We start from the raw sequence: 11383 nt of genomic DNA, 5'->3' as shown, positions 1-11383 counted from the left end.
TGAAATTCAGCAATTGGCACACTGCCACTAACAAAGTAGAAGCTCAGAAAATGTCAACCAGCCTCCACATGCTTGGAACCATCTCTTATTTGTTTATTTTTTTTAAGAAACAGAATTTTTTTTTTTTGGCTGGGAAAGATTTGCTCTGAGCTAACGTCTGTTGCCAATCTCCTTCTCTCTCTCTCTTTTTTCCCTCCCCAAAGCCTGAGTACATAGCTGTATATTCTAGTTGTAAGTCCTTCTAGTTCTCCTATGGGAGCTGCTGCCACAGCATGCCTACGGACAGATGAGTGGCGTGGAACCATCCCTTTTTCCAGAAGAACTGGGCTTTGTGGGAACCCACTGCTGAGTCAGACATTGGCAAGAGCCATTTTATACTCTATTGGCATGTGGTTTTCTCCCCTTTTCAAAGGTGTTTCTTTCCAAATAAATCTGCTGAGAACAGAGGTCAGGTGTCGACAGCCAGCTGGAGGTATCCATTTTCATCAATTGCAGCACTTCCAACGTGGTTAGGGGCGTGAGTTGAAATTAGTACAAACATTTTTTCCCAGTGTCCCTAGCACTGAGAGAAAAGAAATCTTAAAATTAAAGTTTCAATATTTGGTGAAAACAAAATGAATTATAACGTTCCAAAAGAAATAAAGTTTGTCTAAGTAGTTTTGCCAATGGTCATAAGAAATATATGCTATATCAACTTACTTAAACAAAAACAGAAATTTAAGAGCTCCTTTAAAAGTGCAAGGATTGAGGCCCTGTACTTTGTTATTCTTCTCATCATCCACCTACAAAACCTCAATGAGCTTTCCTCATTAGTTTTGCCCTTATGGAGAAATATAGCTGGCTGAGGTGAAAGAAGTAGTTAGACTTTCAGAAGTAGTATGCTAAGTTTACATGCATCCACTTTAATTTAGTTTTTTTTCCTTTTTTCTTTTCATGTGTGTTAATCGCCACTGTGTCCTCCACCCCTTACTATAAAAATAATAATCAAAAATATCTTAAAATGGAATAGATTGAAGCTTCACGACATCCAGTGCCAAGGGAATGTAAATAATCTTGCTTACAAAATAAGATGCAAGGTGTTCGAGAAAATAGAGGTCCCGATTGCCACATGGGACAAATGTAGTACTGCTAACGGGAAAATAAGAGGGTCTGGTTGGTGATATTTGTCATGATTTTAAGGAGAGTTGGAAATGAAGGAGTAAGGGGGAAACAAAGTTGCGTAAAAACCCTCAGAGGTTTTGAAGAGCCAAGGGAATGAAAATGAATCTAGAACATGAAAGAACTATTCCAGAAAGACAATCTCTAAGAAATGGAAGGAAGAGGAGGAAAATTCCCAAGAGCCTTCTGAATATACGCGGCTGCATTTCCCTACAGAATCTAGAGCATAATTCATGATGCAGAAATGATTTTGGTTTATTTATTCCTAAGTATAAAAGTAATAATTAACCTATGTGAAAAATGTGAGAACTAGTTAAGGAGTAACTGTATTTATTATACCCATCTCCAGAGATAACTTCTGTGAACATTGTGCTGTATTTCCTTCCAGATATAGATACATATGCATGTTTCATATCATTGAAAATATACTGAATACATAATCTTTGTGTCCTATATGTACTTACTTTTCCAACGCCATTAAAAACTCTTCTAACATGTTATACTGAGGTACTATTGTGTACTCAAATATTTGCTCAATGTTGAATATTTTTGTTGTTGTCAATGATTCGACTGTTTTTTAAAAAATCATTGGGAATTCATAATCACCAAAAACTGGAAGCAAGAGAATGTCCTTCAGTAAGGGAATGGATAAACTGTGGTATATTCATACAATGTGATACTATTCAGCTATGAAAGGAATGAGCTATCAAGTCATTGCAAAGATGTGGGTGAATCTTAAAAGCATAATGCTAAGTAAAAAAAACAATCTGAAAAGGTAACGTACTGCATGATTCCAATTATATGACATTCTGCAAAAAGCAAAACTATAAAGATGGTAAACAGATAAGTTGTTGTCAGTTGTTTTGGGAGTGGGGAAAGAATTTGCTAGGTGAAGCATGTGGGAATTTGTAGAGCAGTGAAACCATTCTGTATGGTACTGTAATTGTGGGTACACGACACTAAGCACTTTCCAAAACCCATAGGACTTTATAGCACAAAGAGTAAGCCTTAAGGTATGGAATAATAAACATCATTTTCAAAAATAATAATCTAGGAGGTCAGGGATCCCACGATGGAATGCAGACTGTAGCAAAACGATCTAATTGTATTACAAATGTGTGAAACAACTTCACCGATAGGGATGGGGAAAGCATTCTGACCTAAATAACTTTAGAAATGAGTGCAGTCTCTAAGACTGAAGGCAAAAGAAACTATACATAAGAACTGCACACTTATTGATAAAATTGTTCCCATGGGGGTATGGATTGACAATTCTGAAACCACTATACATGTATAACTGGATTTGAAAAATTAAGTAAATGGATGGTGGATGGTGGGAACTGAGTTTCTCACTGTTGTAGTGGGAGATTACAGATAAGTAAGGGTGGAGGCTAAAATGATCCATGTGGTGATGGATTAGAGTTGGAGACATCAGTAGGAATTCATGTTTAGCTCAATATAAATACAGATAGTTACATTTATAAATATTTATAAACACATGTGTATAGACACATGTATTTCTTTGCTCTGTCAGCTAGAAGGACCTAGAAGCACCATGACCGTAGTAGAAATAAGCTCAGATCTTGTTTTCTAAAACTGTTCTTCAATAAAAGGAACAAAGACTCCTTGGAGGAATGGCTGACTTTAGGACCGGGGCAGGAAATAGACAAGGTGAGCCTGGAGCATCCAGTAGCACCAGAAATTGAGGAAGTCCCCCAAAAACACCATGATGGGGTGTATCAAAGAGACATAGGAACCAACTGAAAACTCTCCCAAAGCTGGAACAATTTGAGCAACAAAATAAAATAGTATTGGATTATAATCAAAAGTATAAACAAGAATCTATGGATCCATATTGTTATAAACAAATGATTAAATGAATAAACTAATGGAGGGAAATAGGCAATATTCCATGGAGAAAAATTCTAAATAATTTACATAAATACTCTGATTTTAAGGTAGGTTGATAATTTCCTCCTCTTTAAATTTGAACTGCTCCTAGTGACTTTCTTCCAAAGAGAACAGTATGGAAAGGGGAGGGAAAGAATCTTACAGTGGAGAAGCCTGACAAGCACTACCTCAGACAGATAATCAAGGTTAACATCAAAAGTAATGTCATGTTGGAATAGTATGTACCCTTGATAGGATGAGAATCAACTTTACCTCCGTGGTTTTCCTCCAAAAAACCCACAACCCAGTCTAATCATGAGAAAACATCAGACAAATTCTAATAGAAGAGCATCCTACAAAACATGTGACCAGTACTCAAAACTGTCAAAGTCATCAAAAACAAAGTCCAAAAACCTCACAGCTCAGAAGAACCTAAAAAGACAATTAAATGTAACATGATATCTTAGATGAGATCCTGGAACAGAAAAAGGTCATTAGGTAAAGGTAAAAAATAAGGAAATCTGAGTAAAGTAAACACTTTAATAATAACGTATCAATATTAGTTCATTCATTGTGACAAATATACCATATTGATGTAAGATGTTCATAATAGGCGAAACTGGGTGTGGTATATATGAAAACTCTGTATTATTTTTGCAATTTTTCTATATAGCTAAAACTATTTTAAACTATTCTAAAGCGAAAAGGTTCTTTTTAAAATGTTAGGAATAATATTTGGGCCACAAATTGTTATCCATATATCTGATTATTTTCTAAGAAATGGAATTACTGATTAAAAGCAAATGAATAGTTTAAGGGTCAGTAATCTCAATTACTGACCCTTAACTTTGCACTAATTTACCATGTCAGTGACAGTGTTTAAGAGTCTGGCCCTCTGTAGAAGCCTTGAATAAAAGTGGCTTTGATCTTGAATCTCGTTCGCAGCGGTCAACTATATAAAAATGCTAGTTTTATTCCACTTTAAATGAAAATTAGTCAGCATAACATAGTGGACAAGTGTTTGCAGTAGAGTCATGCTATGTGACACTTACTGACTATGACTTTGAGCAGGTACTTAGCTGCTCTAAGCCTCAATCTTTCTCATCTGTAAAATGGTGATAATCAAATGTTCTACTATAGAGTTTTGAGGACAATTAATTGAGGTAATGCATAGAAATCAATTTGTAGAGTGTCTCGCACAAAGTAGGTATTTCATGTTAATTATTGGTATTGGTTTTTAGTCATTCACTCATTTATTCCACAAATATTTATTGAAGAACCACTATGTGTCAAGCACTCCGGAAGCTTCTGGAAAGATGATGGTAAAAAAGACACAATCCCTGCCTCTCAGGAGCTTACTGTCCAGCAATAGAAAAATCACAGAAGGGCACAGAAAATTGCAATAATATGTAGCAAGTGTGAGAACAGACTACAAACAGGCTGCAGTGGAAGCATATGGCATAATCAAGAAAGGATTCTCAGAAAAAAGGGACAGCTAAGCCAGAATCTGAAGGATTTGTAAGATTTAGCCCAGTGGTGTGCTGGAGCAGGCAAGCACCCACTTGCTAGGACCAATTGTGTTCATCTCTTTCCAATTCTCTGTTCAGCAACATCCCATTGGCAGCTTGAAATCAGCCATGGTAAGAGGATTTACACCATGGAAATCATCAAATGCTACTAATCAGGGCTCTCCCTCTTCCTCACCGCAGAAAGGCAATTGTTAAACATTTACCAGCACAGCACTGCTTTAGCCAATCAAATGTGGTGGGGGAAATACAGAGGGAAGCAAGGAGCATGATGAATTTGCAAAACTGAAAGGAGTTTGGACTAACTCCAGTGTGAAGGGGTCATGAAGATAGAGAGATAAGTGGGGACCAGATCATGGTTATAAGCCAAATGAAAGTGTTTAGAATTTACCCTGAAGGCAATGGGGAGCCACTGAAGGGTATGGAGCAGGGGATGGGACTTAGTTTACATGTAAGAAAGATTCCTCTGGTGTCGAAAGACAGAGTAAAATCAGAACTAGATATGGAGTGCTTAAAATTTTATTTGAGACATAGATTACTTGGATTTGATCATTGTCTTTTTCTCCACAGGGTGGTATTATTGAAATGTCGTTATCAACTGACATATCAAAATGCTTGCTTTTTTTTTTTTTTTTTGGCATTTTTACCTGGATTTTTCTTAAGCTGCTTTTTTACAAACTATCACAAAATAGTAGAATGTGACTTAGCACTTTTGACAATTTTATTACCTTTTTAACAGTTCCTAGAAAGTTTTCTTCTTCCCGACTCTATATTTATGAGGGGAGCAAGACCCGAAACTATGAAATAAATGCAGAGGTTGTTGAAGAAAACAAGGTGAGGGGTAATAGTGGTCTGGACTTGGATGGTAATTGTGGTTATGGTGACTGGCTTGGAAAATATTTAGGAGGTAGTTCATGGTGATGAAATAAATGAAGAAAGTGAGAGAAAAGGAAAAGTGGAGAAAGATGCTCAGATATCTGCTGTTCAGAGGTTATCTACACCACAAAATAGGAGCCCCTAGAGAAATAGTAATTTAGGGCCAGGGTGACATAGTCCTGAGAACCAGGGGGCATGGCAGTGGAAGGCAGGAGGTAGGGGCAAGAATGGGGTCAATTAGTTGAGCTTGAAATGTCTTTGCAGGTTCTAAGAAGAATTGTGCAGAAGTCAGTTATGTATGTGAGTCTGCAAAGAAGAAAAAGAAAAATCAACTTAAAAACAAATCGGCAAGAAGAGTCTTTGTCCAGAAGGGCTGGAGACAAAGCAAGAGAGAGAAGCTTATGGAGGCAAAGGACAAAGCAAATAATCAAGAAGGAAGGGACAGTCGGCAGTGTCACATGCCTTAGGTCAAGAAAGACTGAGATGTTCTCTTTTCGCTGCACCTACTGTGAGAATGAAGACCATTCTCAGCAATCAAACTGCTGACATCCCAGAAAGTGTTGACATCGCTGAAGGGATGCACAGTCACTGTGAAGGGTCCTAGAGGAACCCTGTGAGGACTTGAAAGACATCAATGTAGAATTCAGTCTCCTTGGAAAGAAAAAGAGCCTCTGGGTTGACAAATAGTAAAGAAACAGGAACTGGCTACAGTTGGCACTCTGTAGTCACGTACGGAACACGATCAAAGGCATTACATTAGACACCCATTACTGGACGAGGTCTGCGTATGCTCACCGCCCCATCAACATTGTCATTCAGGAGAATGGGTCTCTTGTTGAAATCCAAAATTTCTTGAGTAAAAAAGGCATCCATAAAATTCAGATGAGGCCAGGTGCTGCTTGTTCACTATCTCAAGCCCAGAAAGATGAGTTAATTCTTGAAGTAAACGACATTGAACTCGCACCAAATTTGTTGCGTTGATTCAGCAAGCCACAGCAGTTAAAACAAGGATATCAGAAAATTTTTAGATAGTATCTATGTCTCTAAAAAAGGAACAGTTCAGCAGGTTGATGAAAAAGATCTAAGAGTTATCCAGTCATGAAAACAAGAAGATGTGGGATGATTCCTAAGACTCTATTTGTGATATTTTAATGCACAGCAGAGTGATTATAGTCAACAATACTGTATTGTATACTTCAAAGTTGCTAAGAGACTAGCTCTTACCACTAGTTCTCACCACAAAATGGAAATGACAACTATGTGATGTGACAGAGGTTAGTCATGCTGCAGTATACAAATGTATCAAATCAACACATTATACACCTCAAACTTATGCAGTTACATGTCAATTATATCTCAACAAAAAGTAAATTTAAAAATATGTAAATTGTCATGCAATTCTACACTTTAAATGAGAGACTTGTATGGCACGTGAATTATATCTCAATAAAGCTCTTACTAAAATTTTTTAATTTTTAAAATGCAATAAAACCCTTCTATTGATAGAAATGAGGGAACGAAGGAAGAAAAGGAGGGAGGGAGGGAGAAAAGGAAAAGAAAAGAAAATTATCCACTCGATTTAGCAAGAAGGCTCTCTTTGGCAGCCATATACAGAGCCATTTCCGTAGAATGGTTGAGGCAAACATCAGATTGTAGAAGAGGTAAAAATAGCAAGAGTATATTATTTTTAACTTTAGCTTACTCTTTCTGCCCAGTAAGGTAAACCACAGATGCCCAGTACTTCTCAGATTCTTCCAACAAAATTTTCTTAGTTCAAGAGGAGTGCAACCTCTGCATGTTCAGGGGGATAGGATTCTGCAACTCCAAAATTGCTCTAAATGTATCTCAGTAATTCTTCTAAATTTGTGTTTGTTATAATATGAAAATAATAGTTTCCCCTCCCCCAAATTTTTTTGGAGGAATATTTGTACTCCCAGGAAAATGTAAGATGTTTAGGCTGTGGCCTCAGGCACCCCTGGAGGGTGCATATAAATCCTAGTTTGAGAAGCAGATGTAAGAGAATTCACATTTGTTTCAGTCAGTTCCCAGAGGTTATGCCATAGCTTAATGATGCAAAGAATGGAAATCAACCAAAGAAGGCAGTGTTGCCCTGGAGAACGCACACCTGATGAGGCCAGAAATCAGGTTCTAGTCCTAGCTCAGCAGGAAGTGGCAGCGGAAGTCTGAACAAGTTACCAAAAACCTCTGAGCCTCAGTTTCCGCTTCTGTGAAATGAAGAGGTTGACTTACACGCTTATTAAGTTTCTTTCCAGTCTGAACTTTCTTCTCTCTTTGCCAGTGAGAATATTAAATGACTGAAAGGAAAAGAACAGAATAGTCGACACGCTTTCAGTCATTGCTAAACGCAACTATGTTCAAGAGTTTGAGCCATGTTCAAAGAGTAGCAATTTTCCTGTTACGATGCAGCTCCATGTATGCTATAAATTTTCATGAAAATGGGTCATTATCCATCCATATGCCATAGGCTGGCAGAAAACAAGGGTCAAAACAAAGAAAATGGCATCATTTCTATTTTGACGTTTTTACATGTAGCGCATTCTTCAAACTCACAACAGCTAACATTCTTTTATTCAGTTAACAAATGTTTATTAAATACCATATGGGGAATACAGAAATGAATGTGATGTAACTCATGTACTCAAAGATTTCACTATTTTCAAAAAGAGACAATAAAATAAGTGTCATGATGGAGATACATGCCACGTGCTCAAGGAGCGATTGGTTTTGACTAGGGTCTTTTGATGACAGAGATGGGATTTTTTGCTTAGTCCAATGGAATAGCTAGTTTTCTGCTGGCAAAGAAAGGATAATGCTCACTTCTGGCTGATGGAACAACTGGGGCAAGAAAAAGAGACGTGAAGGTGCATAGTATTTACAAGAAACCGTGAGTAACGTAGGGAGGCTTGGGTAGAGAGGGGTGAAAGGAAAATTCTAAAAGTTAAGCCCAAAAAGTTGAGTTGAAGCCAAATCATAGATGCCCTTGAACTTGAATTCAGTGATGTCCAAAGTGCAGTGAAACTCCCTGAGAAAGTTAAAAATGCTCCACAGAGGCATACAAAAATATATTGTGGCTTCTACTAATATTTTATTCTCTTTCCTTTTAAATTCATATTTCTGTATATATGTATTATAATATATACTAGCATACTTAAACGCAAGTATTCTATAAATAAATACATAAGTCTACATACACTGGATGTGTAGTCAAAATTTTTTTATTGATGAGAGTACATAATCAAAACATTTAGACTCCCTGCTATAGACAGTATGGAAGCTTTTGAACAGAGAGTACTGTGACTCGATCTGTGTCAGAGGAAGTAGCCATGGCAGCAGGATGACAAATGGATTCTAGGTGAGAAATTTGAGTCAGCTGGAACAGGAGTTAGAAGACTGAGGTTGAAATCCTGGCTTTGCCACTCAGCAATTACGTGATCCTACTTAAGTCACACAATTCAATTTCTATTTCTATTTTCAATTTCTCCAGTTGCAGATGGGAATAACAATAGCAGAATTTTATGAGAATGAAGTGAGATAAATATGTGGAAACACCCAATCCAGTGATGAATTATAGTAGATGCTTCAGAAATGTTCATTGAATTTGAATCTGATGTTCTAATAGACTTTAGGAAGTTGAAGCAAATAGACTTTAGGAAGTTACCAGATGATAATGGTCTAAGATTAGTGCACTGTTGGAAGGATTAGAAAGTTGGAATCAACATAGAGTTAGTTTAGATGAAGAATCAACAGAATTTGCTCACTCATTAGGAGTGGGAATGGGGGAGAAAGAAAAGCTGATTAGGCTCTGGAGTTTTTTGCATGGCTACATGGAAAGATAGACTTTCTATTTGTGACAGAATACAGGTAAAGAAGCAGGTGAAAGTAACATGTTTGGTTCATATTGAGTGGGTGGTACCAGCAGGACGTCTATATGGAGTTTATTAGACTTGTAAATTTAGGCCAGGAATTCAGAGGCGAGATCTAGGCTGTGTCTGTAATGAAGCCTTTCTGTGGGTCACAAGGTATCTAGCTGAACCTCCTGGTCCCACAGCAAGTCATCCAGAAATTGTGGTCCATACTATTCCCAGGTGGTTAACTTGCTTCCCGTGGTCAACAGTTGTGTGTGAAGAGTCTGACTAAGTTCTAGGAAATTTCAACCCCACTTCTAATGTTTTGCAGATACAACCTTCTGTACACAGACGTCTTTCATTTACCCATGTGGAATTTATCAGAGCCTGATAGTGAGTCATATTATTTTATCCAATCTCCAGTCAGGGTCTTAATCTTTAATTTGCATAAACATCACCCCTGGTAGCTTTTTATAAATACAGATTCCTGGATCCCTGACTGTAAGATTCTGATTCAGCAGGAATTTGCGTTGTTAATAAGCACTCGGATTATTTAATGTAGGCTTGCCAGAACAGAAGTAACTATCAGAATTGCCACCATGTACATGGACTTCTGTTTTAGCCAGGACAGCAGTAATTGGCAGGTCAAATGGGTGAACAGGGAAATGGAATTTCTGTTGCCCATTTAGAAATCGTAGTATAGGGAGTGAAACTGGCAAACAGCCATTGATGATTAAGTATCTAGGTACTAAAGTTTTTTCCCTTTTGCAATTACTGGTTGCAGCTTTTAGCTGTTTAACCCACACATTGTTAACTGTGCTGCTGAGGCAATATGCTATCTGACTCCCACTAGGCTCCTACAGAAAACATCTCCCTGGAGCCTGGGTCACCATGGTAATGGGCGTGTGAGCTGTTTTTCAGAAATTAGAACTCCTTGTCCACTTCAGGCCAGTTGAGACCACCAACTCATCAACTGAGCCCACACCAATGTCCAATAGGCGACCTTTTGATGTCAAGAGGCTAAAAACTCCACCCTCAGATCATGCTAATGCTGCCATTTTGTAAACATGGGTCCTATGAAGAGGCATGGAGTCTGACTACGCTTGTGCAGACCATCAATTACCTCACATCCCCTCACCTCCAATCACCTCTCTCCACATTCCAGACCACCTTGCCCCCTATCCCATAAATATCCCTGAGTCCCTATTTGTGGGGAAATGAATTTGAGGCTCATTCTCTCACTTCCTCACATGGCTGCCTTGTGAGTAAACTCTCTCTCTGCTGCAATCTCATTGTCTCGGTGTTTGGCTTTCTGGGCGACGGGCAAAAACGAACCTGGTTGGGTAAGAGGAGTTGGGTAGAACCAGAAGAGCTTTGTGTGAAAGTCGTTAGGAATCACTGCAACAGATTTGAGTCCTCTTCAAGTATGACCGTAACTGCAATGATTTTTGGAGGCGTGGACAGATTTTACCACAATAGTTTTGTGGTAATAAAACAATTCTGTTGTAGCTGTGTTCATCCTTTGCCTGTTTTATAGCATCCCAATACTAGGAAAATTGTAAAATAAACATTTATTTACAGCCCAATGAATCTTGTCCTTGTGTTTATTATAATGATGTTGTTGAGGACATTGGTCATAGTGTCCTCTCTTTGAGGACCCTAGGGACAAATTTATGTCTAGTCTTAGTCTTAGGGATAGCTATGCTTTTTCTAGGAATGTCATCTATCTTAATCTTATACAAAATCCAAATTTTCCAGTTGACCAGACTCCCTTTGGGGACTACCTGCTAGACCTCTCAGAATCAAATTATCTTGGATCAAATGGAAGTTTCTTTATGGTATAAATACACTTTCTATAACAAGATGAGGTACAAATTAATAAACATTTGTATACTACTTTTAGAATTTCCAAAGGATATCACATATATCTTATTAAATCTTTACAATCATTCTCATTATGATAATAGATGAAAGATTGAGACTCAGAGCAACTAAATGATTTGCCTGATATCACACACTAGTAATTAGAAAACTGGAATTTATTTTTTTTATAATTTTTTTTTTCTG

At 37.7% G+C, this 11383-nt stretch overlaps 1 pseudogene; it reads left to right on the top strand.

Moving 5' to 3' along the window:
- Window positions 1–5964: 5964 nt before the first annotated feature.
- On the top strand, window positions 5965–6552 carry LOC100060027 (large ribosomal subunit protein uL6 pseudogene; annotated as a pseudogene).
- Window positions 6553–11383: the final 4831 nt, after the last annotated feature.

The sequence above is a fragment of the Equus caballus genome, chromosome 24, assembly GCF_041296265.1.
Source record: "Equus caballus isolate H_3958 breed thoroughbred chromosome 24, TB-T2T, whole genome shotgun sequence".
Classification (NCBI taxonomy): Eukaryota; Metazoa; Chordata; class Mammalia; order Perissodactyla; family Equidae; genus Equus; species Equus caballus.
The sequence above is the reverse complement of the archived record's forward strand: the minus strand, read 5'-3'. Positions and strand labels throughout refer to the sequence as shown.